Source organism: Thermobia domestica, chromosome 5 (genome assembly GCF_964235325.1).
Source record: "Thermobia domestica chromosome 5, izTheDome1.hap1.1, whole genome shotgun sequence".
In the NCBI taxonomy this organism is placed as follows: Eukaryota; Metazoa; Arthropoda; class Insecta; order Zygentoma; family Lepismatidae; genus Thermobia; species Thermobia domestica.
This window is the reverse complement of record NC_137458.1, coordinates 159,984,349-160,002,133: the sequence shown is the minus strand read 5'-3', so window position 1 is coordinate 160,002,133 and position 17,785 is coordinate 159,984,349. Positions and strand designations below refer to the sequence as shown.

The 17,785-nt window shown below is 36.5% G+C and overlaps 1 protein-coding gene across 4 annotated transcripts in view; it reads right to left on the bottom strand.

Annotated features, from left to right (window-relative positions):
• Positions 1-16,701, bottom strand: part of LOC145686208 (uncharacterized) — a 59,389-nt gene extending 42,688 nt beyond the window's left edge. The window contains exons 1-2 of one of the 4 annotated variants that reach the window (XM_081759260.1): positions 16,489-16,701; positions 12,631-12,686 (exon numbers count right to left, since the gene is read on the bottom strand). The gene's annotated coding sequence lies outside the window, so the exon portion shown is untranslated. Of the gene's footprint in view, positions 1-12,630; positions 12,687-15,894; positions 16,348-16,488 lie in introns of those variants that run through there. The other 3 variants (XM_081759258.1, XM_081759262.1, XM_081759261.1) reach the window with 3 other exon arrangements.
• Positions 16,702-17,785: the final 1,084 nt, after the last annotated feature.

Below are 17,785 nucleotides of genomic sequence, written 5' to 3'. Positions count from 1 at the left end.
CCGAATAGTAACACGAATTCTACACCCTTTGAAAATGTTCAGTAGACTTATTTTTTATTGTTCTTTACAGTGTGTATAAAAAATAAAAGTATGCTTATCAGAACGAAATTAAAAATAATATTTAAAAATAATTTCTGGTATTAGATTCTAACTATATTTATCTCTTCCGCCTATCTTCGCGATCCCCTAGGGGCCGCGACTCCCAGGTTGAGAAACCCTGCTCTAGGCATGCATGAGTTATGTTGGAACATACATACATACACTTTTATGTGTATAAATGCAGATAAGAGATAGTTGAGAGAGAGCGATTAAGGAATTGCCGCTCTCAATCTCTTCACTTTACTTTTGCGATTCGCGAATTTCTTGCGTGGCAGTTTGGGGCTAGCTAGTTTTTTGTCTTGGACCACGATCCGATTTTCGATATGCTCTACCTAAATGCTGTAATGCGAATATTGAGAAGTTATCTGCGATGAAAGTAGCTGCAAATAAATACATTACATAACTTATTTATTGCTATTACACGATTTTTTAAATTTGTATTCAATATTCACACATAACACACCGACGTTCTGTGAATACCTCAGATGTTATATTTTAAAGATAAGAATTACTTATGTCGTGAAATGATATGAATATATATATTCAACTGATATATACAACTGATGATATGAATATATATATTCAACTCATATATACAACTGATGATATGAAAATATATATACAACTGATGAATTGTAATGTAACTATTTTACATAATTTTCATGCATTGAGGAAAGTAGAATATCATAAAGGAATCTCACCTGAACGGGTATCGAACTCACGATTTAAACGCTCGGTGGTGTACCACTGAGCTAATATGACCGCTTTTCGGAAGCTGCTTCTGAAATATAACTGAGCTCATACGTAAATGCTCTTTTCCGTATGGAAATCACAATGACGAAACGAGAGTGTGAATACATAGTCTCGAAATATTGTATCATTAAGTATTTCAATCAATGTTACTTTTTTCTACACTTAATACCATTTCAACATGTCTTATTATATTTAACAGAAGGAAAAACATATCTGTACATCTTTTCCCGATTACTAAGGTTGGCTTTGGAGGTTCGAACCAGCAGCTTTAGTTTACTGTTTTCCGAAGACACCCGAAGTTGGACTTCGAAAGTGTTCGTCTCAAAACAGCTATAATCATATCGCTCAATCTGTTTGGTATATGGTATATGTTTTTATACGTGTAAAGTCAGTATAACAATTCATTCTTTAAACAGCTTTTCGTATGTATTAATATTCCTTTATAAAAACTGTTTTTATTATTATTATTACGGCGCACCATTTTCAGATTTCTTTCGCGAGTCGTTGACCAAGTCGTTCGCCACCAGCGTTGCCAGACTCACAGCTCGGAATTATTCCAAAACCTGATCGAACTTATGCTAGATTCGGTCAAATTATGCTAGATCCTCATAATTACTAATTCAGGAGTTAAAAAAAAAAAACAAAGTTGAGATACGATAACGTAACTTAAAATACACAGAGGGCAAGAATGCATGGATAGAACTCAATACTTCACGCACCAAAATTTTAACTCAACTAAATTACTGCAGTCGTTGCCAAACTCAATGGCGTATATATCGTATAAATGAATGCAAAGTTTTTGTTTACATATTTTGAAAGAAAATTACTTCGCAGCATAAGCGGAGTTGGAAATCGTCTGCTGGGGGAGGGGGCAGATTTTTGGTCGGTCTCGGAGCTGTCATTTCAGGAATAAATATGATCATGAAGTCAGAAGTAAAGATGGTGAAGTTGTCAAAAAGTTGGGGGGAGAATGGCCCCCATAGCTCCGCCCATGCCTCGGAGTTAAAGGATTAGAAAACCCTGGGTGGAGCCACAAAAAAAAGAAAAGAAAAAAGCCCAAAGCCGTTCCGAACTTACTTAGGAAAATAAGACTGCCTGTATGGTTTACCGAGTGTATGAATCAATGGAAGAGGATACATTTCTGCCGTTCTTTTTCTTCCCACGACCAACTTCTCCAGGTTTTACGGCTTTTTGATAACTTGCTGAAATTGTGCTAGATTTGGGCAGGATGCTAAAAGCAAGATGCTAGGTGCTAGAGACATGCAAATTATGCTAGATCTAGCATCATTATGCTAGATCTGGCAACGCTGTTCCCCACAATAGGCGTGTCGTGCAAGTAACCAATCACACGTCAGGTACTAGCTTTTACCTATTGCTTTCTTCTCACAGCTCAGAACATTGGTAACTATGGATAGACGTACAGCAGTAATTACTTTATGGGAGTTGGAAGGTTATTCTGCAACTGCAGCTAGCAGGCGAGTAGGTGTCCCGGCCTCTACAGGAAGGCAATGGATTCGGAAATATGGTGCTACAAGTCAGACTGGTAATTTACGATCTCCTGGTCGTCCGCATGTGTCAACCGAAGCCCAAGATGCGAGATTAGTAAACGAAGCCCGGTTAGACCCACTAAGGACGTCTAGACAGATAAGGGAAGCTTCTCTCTTTCCTGGTAGTAAGCATACAGCTCTGCGAAGGCTTCGTCATGCTGGGTTACGTGGCCGTGTTGCTGCCGTGAAGGAAAAACTCTCAGACGACCACAAAATTTACCGTCTCGCGTTTGCACAGGCGAATGTGGGTCTCAATTGGGAAAACGTAGTTTTCTCAGATGAATCCATATTCACAACATCAAAGGAGGGACGCCGTTTTGTGTATCGTCCGAGAGGCACCCGATATGACCATGGATATGTGGCTGCTTGCAATCGCAGTGGCCATGTATCTATTTTATGTTGGAGTTGGATTTCCAGTCGTGGAGCAGGACAGCTTCATAGAATTGAAGGACATCTGGACAATGCTCAGTACTTAGACATTATCAGTAATATCATGGTGCCATCTGTTTCAGCCTGATGGTGTAATTCAGTTCCAGCAATACCAGTCGCCAATACATAATTCCCGTGTGGTTCAGGAATAGTTCGCAGGGCACCCTGAGATTGATTTAATCGACTGGCCGCCTCGTGGAGCAGACCTCAATCTCATGGAAAATATGTGAGCAGAAGTGAAGCGTACTCTAAGGGAAAGTTGGCCTGAGGCAGATCCACCAAGAACTCAGGATGACCTGTGGCATCTTGTTTCCGAAGCATGGCTGGAGGTAGGGGAAGGAGATAGATTTGTCACCCATGTAATAGATTCCATGCCCAGAAGAATGGTGCGTGTAATAAATTCAGAAGGGTCTTGGACACAATATTAATGACCCCGCCTTAACTCCCGAAAACAGCCCTTTTCAGGGCTACCTAAACGCTTCTGAAAATATTTCTAGAAGTAAACCACTCCTTGTATCCGATTTCTGTGCAATCCTACTAACAAAAGAATGATAATTAACTGTAGGCTTTGAACTCAAGACCTCTTCAGTGGCAAGTCCGTACTCTACCAGTGAGCTAACATGAACACGCAAACCTAACCTGAAGAAACACGACTTTCAATTTCTGGTATTCAACTTGGGATATTCTGCAACACACACACACACATAAACAAAGCGAAAGACAGAGAGAGAGAGAGAGAGAGAGAGAGATGAATACACAAAAGCATATTCAACGTATTCGAATGAGACTCTAAGTAACGACATTCCGTTCTAAAGAGAATTTGTGTTTCTTCCCGTGACGTTAAGGGGATCGGGAAAAGCTATGTGTCTTGAAGCAGGATACGACTTTGGATACTCTGTTTATACACTTTCTATATCCGTAGGAATATACTGTATTTCACGAATATAAATAACATACTGTAATGAGAATATTGAGAAGTTAAATCTGTATGACAAATAGCTGCAAATAAATACACTACATAACTTATTTATTGCTATTAAACGATTTTCCTAACTTGTATTTAACATTCTCATATATAATAACGACCTACTGTGAAAATTATCTCAGATGTTGTATTTTAAACATAATAATTACTATGTTCTGCAATTATTATGTTATATATAAACAACTTATGTATTTTAATGTAATTATTTTATATAATTTTTCATGCATTGCGGAAAATATAATTTTAAAAAAGTATTGACCCAGATTGGATTCGAACTCACAACCTTATGATTTGAAATCCGACAGCTTACCAATGAGCTAACACAAGGACTTCTACGACTAAGCTTCTAGCGATATATAACGGATCTCAAGATAATTATGACATTCATATCCATGACAAACGCTGTTTCTGTTCTACTTTGACTTTTATTTTAGTACTCAGGCGATAATTATGTTCTATTTCTTAACTTTGAGCATTCTTTTACATATGGAAAGATTCTTTAACGTATTTAAATGCTCCGTAATGGATACGTATAGAGAGCTAAATGACAAACAAGCATGTGCAAGGTTTCGAAATATTGTATCATTAAGTATTTCAATCAATGTTGCTTTTTTAAACACTTGGTAACAAGTCTTATTATATTTAAAAGAAGAAAAACACATCTGCAAACTTTTTCCCGATTGCAAAGGCTGGCTTGGAGGTTCGAACCTGGCTTACTTTTTCCCGAAGATATCCGAAGCTGGACTTAGAAAATTTTTGCCTCAAAACACCAATAAAGAATGCGCTCAACCTTTTTGAGACAAGGTGTACCTATGTCTTATGAAAGGAATGGACCCCTATACATGACCATATAATCATATAAGGTAATAGGACCTCATCCAAGGAGATAAATTAGGTCGAAAACCAAACACGTGGTACAACGTATTGCTTACGTTTATATTTTGGCAATTTTGTACCCCTAGAAGGGAATGAGGTGGACCACCCAAATTTATCATGATACATATTAGGGTCCTGTACTATAATACCCAATGTTGAAATTGGTCAATTTCCAAAATTTAAGGGGTGGGCCATGGTACCCCTCCCAAATTTTTCAAGGGGTGCATTAATATACCCATGTCTTATGAAAGGTAATGAACCCCTGTATACGCCCATATAACTATATAAGGTAATAACACCTCATCCAAGGGGATAAATTAGGTCAAAAACCCCCGAAATTTGAATTTTTGGCAATTTTTTACCCATAAAAGGGAACGACATAGACACCCAATACCGATAGAGGTACATACTATGGTCCTACCCTACCATACCAAATTTTTAGATTTGGCAATTTCCAAAATTTAAGGGGGGTGGTCCTATGTACCCCTGCCAAAATTTAGGGTGGTGGGGCATGGTACCCCTGCCAAAATTTAGAGGGGGTGGTCCTAGGTACCCCTAGGTCATTGACCCCTGGCCAAGGTCATTGACCTTTGACCTATGACGTCACAAAAAATTTTGCTGACTCGGCTGGCCATAACGGGACCACTACTACTACTAGTCTTGTTTTTGTCAGAAACAAGTTCCTTATCATTGAAGATAGAAACAACAATTTTTTAAAAAAACGTTAACAAATATAGAAGAGAAATCAAGAAATAAAGATAAAAGAGATAGTTGCACTGGAATTGCAAACTGATACATTGAGATTGAAGCTCGATAGTGAATTCTATAAAAAGGATTACCATCTTTCCTCTGCAGGTGTGTTTGCTTTATCTTTCACTAACATAATACCGGTAGATTAATATTTAAAAAAACAGACACAACGGGATTGCATTTTTAGTAAGTATTTAAGCCTTTCTGAGTGCAACTTCACTTACCCTCACCTTTGTTGTTCATGCTGGAGTAGCATAATTAAATTAATGACTTTTAAGATTTGTTCTTTCTGGAGAAAGACGGAGGCGGCAAATTATGCTATTGCACGAGGCGACAAATTGATTAGGACCGGTCCTGATGATATGTATATAAAAGACATGAATATAGGATTACACAATTTGAAGCAATGCAGGGTGTTTCAAAATTAATATTAGGGTTTTGAAACTTTGTAGTATCTATTACAATTAACTTACAATTATAAATATTATATCAAATGAAAGAGCAACTCAAACAGTTTTGTACGCACGCATGTACATGCATTGTTTCTTCTGTCTGCCGTTAGAAAGAGCAAGCAGCAAAGATGTAGACTAGAGAGCAGAAAGTTTTTTGTATTTTAATAAAAACTGAATCTGTACAGTGCAACGGTCTGTGTGAAGAATATTAAGGAGACGCTTGCAACTACGTCCTTATCGTTTGCAGTTGCTACAGGTCTAAAGCCTACAGACTACGGTTTACGTGCCAATTTCGCAAGTGAAATATTGCTGCATAACAATGAAGATTTTCTGGATCGTGTCGTCTTCAGTGATAAATCGACATTTCACCTAAGAGCTAATGTGAACACTCATAATGTTTGTATCTGGCCGTCAGCAAATCCTCAGGAGATGGTACACTTGAAACGAGACTCCCCTAAATTGAATGTGTTTTGTACCATATGGCGGAAAGTTTATGGGCCTTTCTCGCCTATCGACTAGATGTGTGCCGTGTGACGAATGAATATCACATTGAACACTTGTAGCAAAGAGGTGCTCTTTTACTTGATGCATTGCTTTGAGGTGCTCTTTTACTTGATGCATTGCTTATAAATGTACGTAAAATGTAATAAGTACTACGAAGACTTAAAACCTCAAAATTCATTTTGAAACACCCTGCATTTCTCACCTACAGTGTTGGAACTCAGATGTAAAAAGGAGAGAAAATTTTCCTTATAAAGTTATTGTTTACAACAACGATATTATTATTAGTCGAGACTATAACTACAACAACAACACGAGTTAGTAGTCAAAAAATGTAATCTAATGTATACTCGGTGGCCCAGGTGGCCAAAGTGGCACACACGGGTGCGTCATTTGTTTAATCCGCTCCTGTGTGGACATTAAGATATCGGGATATTATTCTTGCAAAATATGGTTGGACTATAGTTTATGATATTATTTTTTTTTCTTCTGGTGTCGAATTTCCTTCTCAAATTTCACCCCAGTCAAAAATTCGAGAATTTTCTAATTTCGAATTTCCTTTACTTCTTTTTTCCCTTGTAGCTTTCTTCCTTGTAGAAAGACCTCCTTAAGACCTGCCAGGTAGATACCTCGGATGGATACCTAACTGTTGACATTAATTGGACGGGCCTGCGCGCAGTGTTGCCAATTAGGGAAATTAAAATTTTCCTAAGTTTGGGCAAAAAATTAGAAATTTTTGTTTATAAATTTGTACCTATACGTCCGAGTGCAAGTCAACTTACGCCAATCGAACATTTGTTCTTACTTAACAAATGCAAGTACAGATCGTTACAATGGGTTAATTAAGGAACGCACGAAAATTCGTATTTAGGTTTTAACACTTAATTTTTCTAGTTTTTCCTTACTTTTCTGTTTACCGTAATATATTTTTGGTAATTAGAAGTTTTGTTCCTTAAATATCGTCATAATACTTATAGGATATATTAGTGGTGTACCAATGTTTAATTTAAGATAGTTTGCATCTGTCTGGTAGCAGTGTTACCAGCTACAGAAAATTTTAATTCCATATTTTAGGGAGAAATTTTTGAAAAATTATCTGTTTTGTCTCTATTATTTCCCTCTTGTTGGCTATATCGGACCAAACGTACCAGTATCTGGAAGTATCGTCTTTGCTCTACACAACGCACTATAAAAAGTTTCAATAGGATAATTAGGGGAAGTACAGTTGAGGTTTACAGTACACCTCGTTCTCTAATTGGGAAGATGACTGTGATTTTTTTAAAGGTAGAATGAGATATTTTTTATTGACATGCTTACTTTATTAGATATCGTCACAATACTTGTAGGATATATTAAAGGGATACCAAAGCTTATTTTAAGATAGTTTGTGTGTGTCTGATAGTAGTGTTGCGAGCTACAGAAAATTTTAATTCCAGATTTTAGGGGCAAATTTTGGAAAAAATTCCCTTTTTTATTTCTATTTCCTTCTTGTTGGCTACATTCGAACAAACGTACCAGTATCTAACAGCCTCATCCTTAGCCTACACAGCGCACCATAAAAAGTTTCACTAGAATAATTAGAGAAAGTACAGTTGAGGTTTATAATCTATATATATAAAAGAGAACGTACAAAATTTTGTCCGCTCATCACGCTAATACGGCTGAACCAATTTCTTTCATTTTTGGGGGGTTATTAGGATTTGGACCCTAGATGGTTTTTTATCATATCACTTTAATTTTTAATTACCAGTGTCTTGAGATAATTGACCATTCAAGTGTCCATAACGTACAAATCCTTTGTTATTAGTTCATCATAGGTAAAAATAAACGTATTTATATGCAACCCGCATGACCATGTCACTCGGCGGGTTAACATAAATGACAGGCGATATACAGCGGAAAATAGCTTGAATCTTCTGTTTAAAATTTTTTAATTGATTTGCTTATTTTTACAGACACTTTTACAATATGCCAGCACCGGGATGACCGCAGCGAAGCGGGGCGGGTTAACATAAATGACAGGCGATATAATGTTAAGATTTACTGCAATCTTCTATGGTTTTTATCATATCACTTGAAAGCGAAAAAGTAAAAATTATCTAAGTAACAAAGTTTATTGCGTTCCGGGGTGACCGCAGCGAAGCGGGGTGAACGCTGCTAGTAAACCATGTTCTGTAAATGGTAAGAAACTGGTGAATTTCTGAGGTAGAATTAGATTTTTTTAATTTACTCGCTTACTTTGTTAGATATCGCCATGATACTTGTAGGATATATTCTTGGAGTACTGAGGTTTATTTTCAGATAGTTTTCGTCTGTCAGATGGCAGTGTTTCCAGGCAAAACAATCAATTCCCGCTTTTAGGTGAAAAATTTCCCTTTTCCCCTCTATTATTACCTTCTTACTGGCTACATTGAAACAAATGTACCACTATCTGAAAGCTTCCTCTCTGCCCTACAGAACGCACCACAAAAAGTTTCAATAGGTTAATTAGAGAAGCTGTAACCCCGGCATATTTGATTTTTGCTTGTGAGGCGTAAAAAGTGTCAAAATTTCATGTGATGACAGAATTTTTTCTTTCTCTCTTTGGATGGAAGCAAGCGACTTCAGGATTTCACTGTACCTTGTCAACACACCAAAGATTTTTTTAGGTGACTTGAACCCATATAGCAGCAGTGGTACTAGATACAAAAAAATTTGAATTTCGGTTAGGGAATTTTTTGTAAATTTTCACCTCTACACTTCCCTCAATAATTTCCCACCCATTGGCAACACTGCAATGCAACTTACACCAAAAAATAGCCACATCCATTTTCTAAAAAACAAGGACTTAACCATATCAATCGAATGAATGGTTTTTGAGCAATAAGTCACTAACTGGAAATGTAGGAAAACGCCAAAAATGACCTGGGGCCGAAAGGAATAATCACACAATTTTGCTAGTATGTATGTACAAAGAAACAAAAAATTTGTAAGTTACGAGGGCTTCGACTCAAGTTCTGTTGATTATTTCAATAATCTGCAACGTAAATCAATAAATAATAGTTGCCAGAAAAAAAACATGAAAAAGAACGATGTTTTTTATTGAAAAAATACTTCACAGAAAAAAAACTGTTTTTTACAACACTACTTCCGAATGCTTTCTCCACTCACACTGCATTGTAGTCTCAGTTTGTCACATGTCTTGCTACTGCTTGCCTCAATTGCTGCCTAAAAATCTTCATTTTGTGCATGTGTTGGTCTTCCGGCACCTGGTGCGTCTTCGAGTGTTTCGTCACCGTCCTTGAACCACAGCTGTTCTGTCCCCGTAGTTACGATACCCTCACCAAAGGCCTGGCCGCAGCGGCGTTTGACGCCAGTTTGAACTCGTACAGCATACACGCCCTTATGACGCTCTGTGGACGTCCTATGTTCACTCTGTCCTTACGCAAGTTCACGGCATAACTGAACTTCCACAACCAGGTAGTATGTTGGATATACCCACGCCTTATCTCCATTTGCATTCCGCTCACGGTCTGAGGGCCACTTGAACAGACTTCCACAAAACGCGGCAGAACTATCTTGGTTACCTTTATATATTGACAAATCCCTAGCAGCCTTTTAAAAATGTCATAACAGTTGTACTGATGGATTCTATATCTCTTTTAAGTTGGCTAATATTGTTATATCCTTTTTTGAGCTTTTTCGGTCTCTTTCTGAAGTGCTTAAATTTCCTCTTCGATCTGTTGTAACAATCTCCTTTAACTCTTAAAATTATTCTGCTTCTATCTGGATTTTCTTTTGTCTTTCGTGTTCCTCATCTCGTTATGGTTCAAAGTTTCCATTCGTTTCAACGATACATTTCTCAAGCCATGATCATAGACTTTGTTACCGATACCTTATAAACCTTCAATGGATAACACGGCACAATATACGGAACGTCGGGACATTAAAAAATGTACAGAGATGTTCCCCACCAAATACTCTTTCTTATCAGAAAATCCTCTTTCTACAGCACTATCTCCATGGAACAATGTAAGTATAATTTAGAAAATTTGAAAATCTCCATAAAAAATACATGTAACCAATTACTTTCTTCCAATTAAACAACTTACATACTTCTTGAATATGTCGTTTTCCACACGGTGATATATAACTTTCCTTAAGTTTTTCTGCCTTGTCGTAAGCTACATAGCTTTTCGAGGCCAGTTCTTGTAAAGTACTAGTAATACGAGATTCTCTTACCATAACTATGCGTAATGGTGATTTCTGATTACCTAATGATGTAAACAAAGAAACGAGAAAATTTCTGCAATCTTTTCTAAAAAAAAAAAAAAAAAAAAAAAAAAAAAAAAAAAAAAAAAAAAAAAAAATCCAAGTTCTCGTATGCCTTTGCATGCTGCTGTTACATCAAAGCCAATATCCACTGATCTAACATCCAGAAGATTCTGTCTTTGTCACATCCACAGCTATCAGTTCAGAGTTGGCAAAAACTATGGTTTTTATTGAAAAAACCAAAAAACCCGTTTTTTTTGGTTTAAATAATTTGCTCTATATATTCATATCATATATGGACAGAAATAAGTTTGTTTTGCCTTGACCTTATTATGCAACAGCCGGGTTATGCTGGAAGGGGTCACATAAGCTTAAAGCGGAATAAAAACTGCTTCTCGAGTTATATCCGAGAGAAATTGTCCTCCATTTGAACTCGGAACCAGGACTAATTGGCCACAAATGCGATACATCTGCAGACTCACTCACGACTTAATTTGCATATCACAAAGATACGAATTATTTGAGTCCACTTTGGCTCAGACTCATTTATACATAAATAGATACCGAAGACACTTCTCATTTCACTAAATGCCTCTCGTGGGGTCTGTATGACCCTCCCTCCCACACACAAAGTACGGTATTTCGATGTATTTTATCAATAGTAAACATCGAAACAAAACAATATTTAGAATTTTTCTTTGATTGCAATTACATAACAATAACAACTACAAAAAATCACAAAACAAACATATATAAACTTATATATAAAAAACATTGCTTTTGTAGTATAATCTTTTTGAATAATGAATGGGGAATTTAGGTCTGAATATAATACGAATAATATACGGTAGTGAAAGTTTCGTAGGTAGCATAAATGTGCGTTCATCAAGATTTTACAAATACTTACACTTTTACGAACATTTTCGTTTTTTGGTTTAAACCAGCCAACCCTGTATCAGTTACTGGTCTGTTTTAACAGAAGACAATACACTCCTTTCAAGAAGCGATTTTCAATACTGCGGACCCAGGATACGGTTCGTCAGGCATGAATGGTAAATGGTAAACGAGACTTGTTCGATTGAAAATCCATCAGTGTTCTAGTTCTAATGCTACTGATTACAGGAATAAATGTTTCGCTTGTAGCAGGTCGTTCACTAAAAACTTCTGTAGAACGTTGACATTTTGAATGCTCGGACACTTGATTGACATATTTCTTCAAGAAAGGCATTATCTCGATCGCTCTTCCAATTACCTTTGAATTTTCGATCCACCTAATGGAGCACGGTTTTAACGGGAATACAGAAGAATGTGTGATACGCACTAAATTTGCACGCCTAGAGGGAAAATATCTGAAGTAGTAGTTATCCACTTGTATTAGTTAACTTTTTGCAGCAGTTGAATAAACTGGTTAGATGCGTTGGTGGTTTCGGCGATGCGATGCGAGCCATTGCTCAATGATGCCGGCTAAAGGACAATCTCAAGAGCGAATTTAAGTGCGATTAGATCGAGTTTTCAGGCATGTGATAGAAGCATGCTTTGCTTGTGATTGACAGCGTCTAAAGCCGACCATAGACATTTTTGGCGGTAAATTTTGACGATTTATAAAACAAAAATTTCTAGTCTCTATTTATATTTGTACAGATAAAAAGATCGTGACCCAAAAGCTAAATTTCTTGACTTTCATGACCGTTTTCTGATTTCGTGACCGATAGATACCCTGCAATAGTACGGAACTTTGAATTCAGCACTTGAAACAGTAAGCGTTACATAGTATTCAGAAATCTGAGCATTAAGCTTCTTAAATTCGTCAAGGAAAGTACAAAATCAGATAAAAATCACTTACAATGTGATCACCATAGTTGTATCAAGAATATACTAACAAAAACCTCAAAAACCCAGGTGGGTCCACTTGGGCAAACCGTGGCTCAAGCAAAGCAAGATGGAACGTTATATGATCACCTTAGACAAGAGGAAAACATCCACTGACCTTTCTCTTCAACGACTACTACCAAAACCCCGTAATTTCTGCAGAGGCATTCACACCTACGAGGAAATGCAAAGAATATGAATATAAAGGACGATCAAATGAATGATAAATACAGCTGCCTCCTCACTCCTAGCCAGCGTTGCCAGATCTAGCATAATGATGCTAGATCTAGCATAATTTGCATGTCCTTAGCATCTAGCATCTTACTTTTAGCATCCTGCCTAAATTTAGCATAATTTTAGCAAGTTTATCAAAAAGCCGCAAAACCTGGAGCTGAGAAAGAAGTTGGTCGTGGGAAGAAAAAGAACGGCAGAAATGTATCCTCTCCCATTGATTCATACAGTCGGTAAACCATAAAGACAGTCTCATTTTCCGAAGTAAGTTAGGAATGGCTTTGGGCTTTTTTTTTTTTTTGTATCTCCACCCAGGATTTTCTAATCTTTTAACTGCGAGGCATGGGCGAATCTATGGGGGCCATTCTCCCCCCAACGTTTTGACAACTTCACCATCTTTATTTCTGACTTCATGACCATCTTTATTCCTGAAATGAATGGTCCGAGACCAACCAAAAATCTACCCCCCAGAGACAATTCCCAACTTCGCTGATGCTGCGAGGTATTTTTCTTTCAAAATATGTAAACAAACACTTTGCATTCATTTATACGATATATACGCCATTGAGTCTGGCAACGACTGCACTAGTTTAGTTGAGTTAAAGCTTTGGTGCGTGAAGTATTGAGTTCTACCCACGCATTCTTGCGCTCTGCCTATTTTAAGTTACGTTATCGTATCTCAACTTCGTTTTTTTTTTCTTTTAAAACTCCTGAATTAATAATTATGAGGATCTGGCATAATTTGAGCGAATCTAGCATAATTTCGATCAGGTTTTGGAATAATTCCGAGCTGTGAGTCTGGCAACGCTGCTCCTAGCCTCTTTCCGATGATAACGGTTCGCTGCATTAAGCGGGAATTTCCTTAACTGTACACGAAGTTAGAATGAAATAAGTGGGAACGTAACATAACGTAATGTAACAAATACTAACAATGCATAACGCAAAATATCATTTTTGAATGCGCACGTAGTATTAAACTAAGTGTAAACTGATGAATTGTTGGTAACAAGTTTTGCGGAAAAAATCAGTTTGCCTTTCATATACTTTTTTTCTTTTTTCTCACTTCAACTACTGAAAAATTTACAGTATCCGTGCACAATGATAAAGGGACTATACTGTTGCTGTTACTTTTAGCTTTATACCATTAATGCCTTTAAAATTCTTAAAAAGGAGGAGTAGTAATGAGGAAAATGGGCGAAATGAAGAAAGTGGGAAGAAAGATAAGAACCGCGAGAAAAGCCACGTATAAGGTGTTTGCCCATCACGTACTTTTAAAGATTTCTTTTTTTTTAAAAAAAAGGACATGTCTAAACAGAAAATACAGACAGTGTACATGGAACACAAGAGTATCGAAACAGTGTTATTTACAATGCAAAAAAGAATTACATAAGAAAATACATATTTCTACGTTGTGAAAAGTTATTGCAGCAGTGCAAAGTAATATCTTAGTTATTCTATCATGTTCTTTCATTAATTTAATTTTAACTACTAGCGTCATTTGCAACATTGGTTAAAATGAATTTGTGGCAAATGTTTAAAATGATCGTTGCTTTCTTTTGCATCAACATATAACATTACAGTGATAGTATTTGATAGTTTCAATTACAATAATTTTAAGCAGTGTTGCAAACCTTACCTACGTTTATCCCATTTTAGGAACGGTTTGGGATATCGATTCGCTGCAAATGGTATTATGATTATTTTGTCTGTTGGAAACCATCTAGCTCCTTAGACACGATACGTATCTTAGCAATTTTTGAAATAAAGCCTGTATAAACAAATCAAATTTTCAATTTCTTGTGACTTTCTTCCTATTTGTCCGAAATGTATCATATCATAGTCAGTTTCCGACGCGAAGTTCCTATAGATATGCAACACCTCGTTTATCTCAATTGTTTTATTACTGTTGTAAAGCCCTCCGAAATTTGGATATTTGTGATATTGTTGCATATCCTATTTGGCAACACTGAATAAAAAGTGTGGTATTTTAATGTTTCCTTATACAAGTAGATTTGAAATATATAAGCTGCGTAGTGCCACTTCCGCTCCATCAAATTCCCTGTAACAGTGTTCAACTGTAATTTATTATATAAAAATGGAAAGAATCATCTTTGTGCTCCCATCACAAGGAAACTGTAAAACCATTTGGAATGAATTTTTGGATGTTGGTTTTTAGTCACGTTACTTTGATTAAAATACGTATTTTATGGGGAACGGGGTACAGAAGGGTCAAAATCTATGCGAAAAACTTAGTATCTCACAATGAAACTTTTTATATACATTCCCTATTAAAAATAAGTGGATCCGTATCCTAGCGCTTTTGACAATTTCCATCTTAAGTAGGCAAGAGAGGTATTTTCTATAGTAATTTGAAAGTGATGTTGCCTGTTGTTTCTGATCGCACCACAGGGGAACGGTTAAGCAGCTTGAAATGATTTTTTGGAGCATACAGTACTTAGCACCTACCAGGAGCTGAGTTTCTATAATTACTCTTATTCAAGAGCACATCCTAGGGGAAGGGGTAGAAAGGGTTCAAAATTAATGTAATATATATATATATATATATGGTGCCTTCCATTTCAACTCAGGCACAAAAAAAAAAAAAAAAAAAAAAGAAATAGGATATAGTATACGAGAGTGCCTCATCATTTAGCGAGGACTCACGAAGTGCAGTCTTTTAAGGATTATTCATTGAGGATATAGGAACTTGAAAATGAGGTAAAAATGCGACTTTCATTTAATTACTGAGTAATATAAAATAAAATGTACGTCGGCTTGCGTTGCGTTTCGTTGTGTTTTAGCGAAGAATAATATGTGCCCTTGTACGTAGCGTATGAGTATATGTGGGGGATTTGAAACACATATCGCATGTCACGTGCACGTGGATGCTTCTTACTACTTCTAAATGTAATAAAATCATTTTTATACGTAGTGCAACAGTAGGAAGTATCCACGCGCACAGATCATGAGGCACTGTTGTATACTATTACCAAGAAATGTATGATTTCCGATTTGACATCCTGAGCAAATTCTTGCCTAAGGTCATGCATGACATGACCCACCTATCATCCAAAAGATTTGCCCCTAGCCCCATTGTATATTTCCTACATCAAGTTCAATATAAATACATCCTCACGGATTTTAAACGTACCGAACTTACTTGTACGATATGTAGACTAGCTACTTCTATTATCAGGAAATACACTCCTTATTTCTTATGAATTATTTCAAGCGGCAGGAGTTCTCTTTCCAGGTGCAGAATCACTTAAGATCTTCACTATTATGGATACAAACACGCAACCCGAAGCAAGACATACCAACTGGCGAAACAAGCCCATACCAACTTGTGCTAGGTTGTCACTGAAAAGCACGAATGCTATATAACCGAATCATGGCATCGTGATGCTGGTGCGCGGTTGCATCCGACGAGAGCAAGCGCCGCAGCGACGGTACCCATGTGCGTAAGCAAGGTAGTCAAAATACTTAAGTGCTCCTCATCCTACTAGATGCCTTACGTGTCCGACAGTTTAACATTAGGGATCTTGGCTTAACACACTAAGTTCACATACAAATTCGGGTAATCATGGTATCCTTACGGCTATAATCCATAAACTGGGATAGCACCCTGTAATCATAGTTATTTTTACACAGCAGAATATGATATGACATGAACTCGAAGTACGAAATCGTATTCCAAATGTAAAACGTGATATTGGTATTAGGAGCAATAATACGAACTACCAACCTTATTATTGTAGAATTTTTCATGCTTGTACAAAGAAACGGCGATTAGGAATCCAACGCTCTTTACCATCAGATTCCTCTAAATTTTTGTCAAGACTATAATAACAATCCAAAAGCCACTACTTCTACACGTGATTAAAATTGCATCCTCTGCAAAATTTTATATTCGTTTTCCCCTCTTGCGGTCAGCGATAGTGTTACCATCAGCTAATGATTCCACCAAATCAGGGCTTAAAACTTACCAGATTCCCAATACTAGATCAAATTTTACATTAGAGGTCATTTTATGTAACGGTCTGCGTCAACGACAAGTAAATATGCGTTTTAGTTTGCGGTTAATAGGCATAGCAGCTTTAAGTGATTTTTATATACTTTGCGTTGCGTTGTGCTCTGCACTTTTATACAAAGACTGATACGCAATAAAACATAGTTTTTATTTATTTATTCACTTTCCTTTGGCCCCAACGAGCAAATGCTCACATTAAGGGGCAGTACAATCCACTACGTACATACTTCAATAATAATATAACATGACAATATATGTTTGTCATAGACTAAAAAGAGACAAATAAAATAAAATAAAGAAAAAAATAGACAATAATGGAAATAAAGTACATTATATATATATATATATATATATATATAAGAAAAGGAAATACATGGTAACTACTAATACCCGGAACAATAATAGAAATTCAAAATATTGCATAAGATGTTAACTTGAATAACAATATCTGAAATACATGAACAGAAACTTTTATAGTTATGGATTATATGTGTAATTTACGTTAACAACAAATTTAGGGAAATATCATATAGCGTGACAGTTATTTACAATTAGCTATAAACTGCTCCCAGTAATGCTGTGTCACCTGTTTCTTAAATATATACTCACTACAACAATTTTTAAGTTTATCTGGAAGGTCGTTATACGTTTTGAGTAGACTGTATTTGACACTCTTTGTGCCATAGTTAGTTGAGTTCATTCTTCTTATATGTAGTGCATTTCTACGTCTAGTATTGTATTCATGAATATCGTTATTTTTTTGAAGCTTGAGATTAATATGTGTCTGGGAATTTATAATTTTGTAGATTAAAATACTTGTTTGAACTTTTGTAATTAAATTTAGTGGTAATATTCCTGAGGCCATGCGGAAACTATTGCTGGAATATCTAGGAGGTAATCCATACATTGACTTTATTGCTTTCTTTTGGAGAATTGCTAATCTCTTTATATCTGATTGCCTACCATTCTGCCAGATTACCGATAAGTAAGATAGGTGGGATTGTATGAGTGA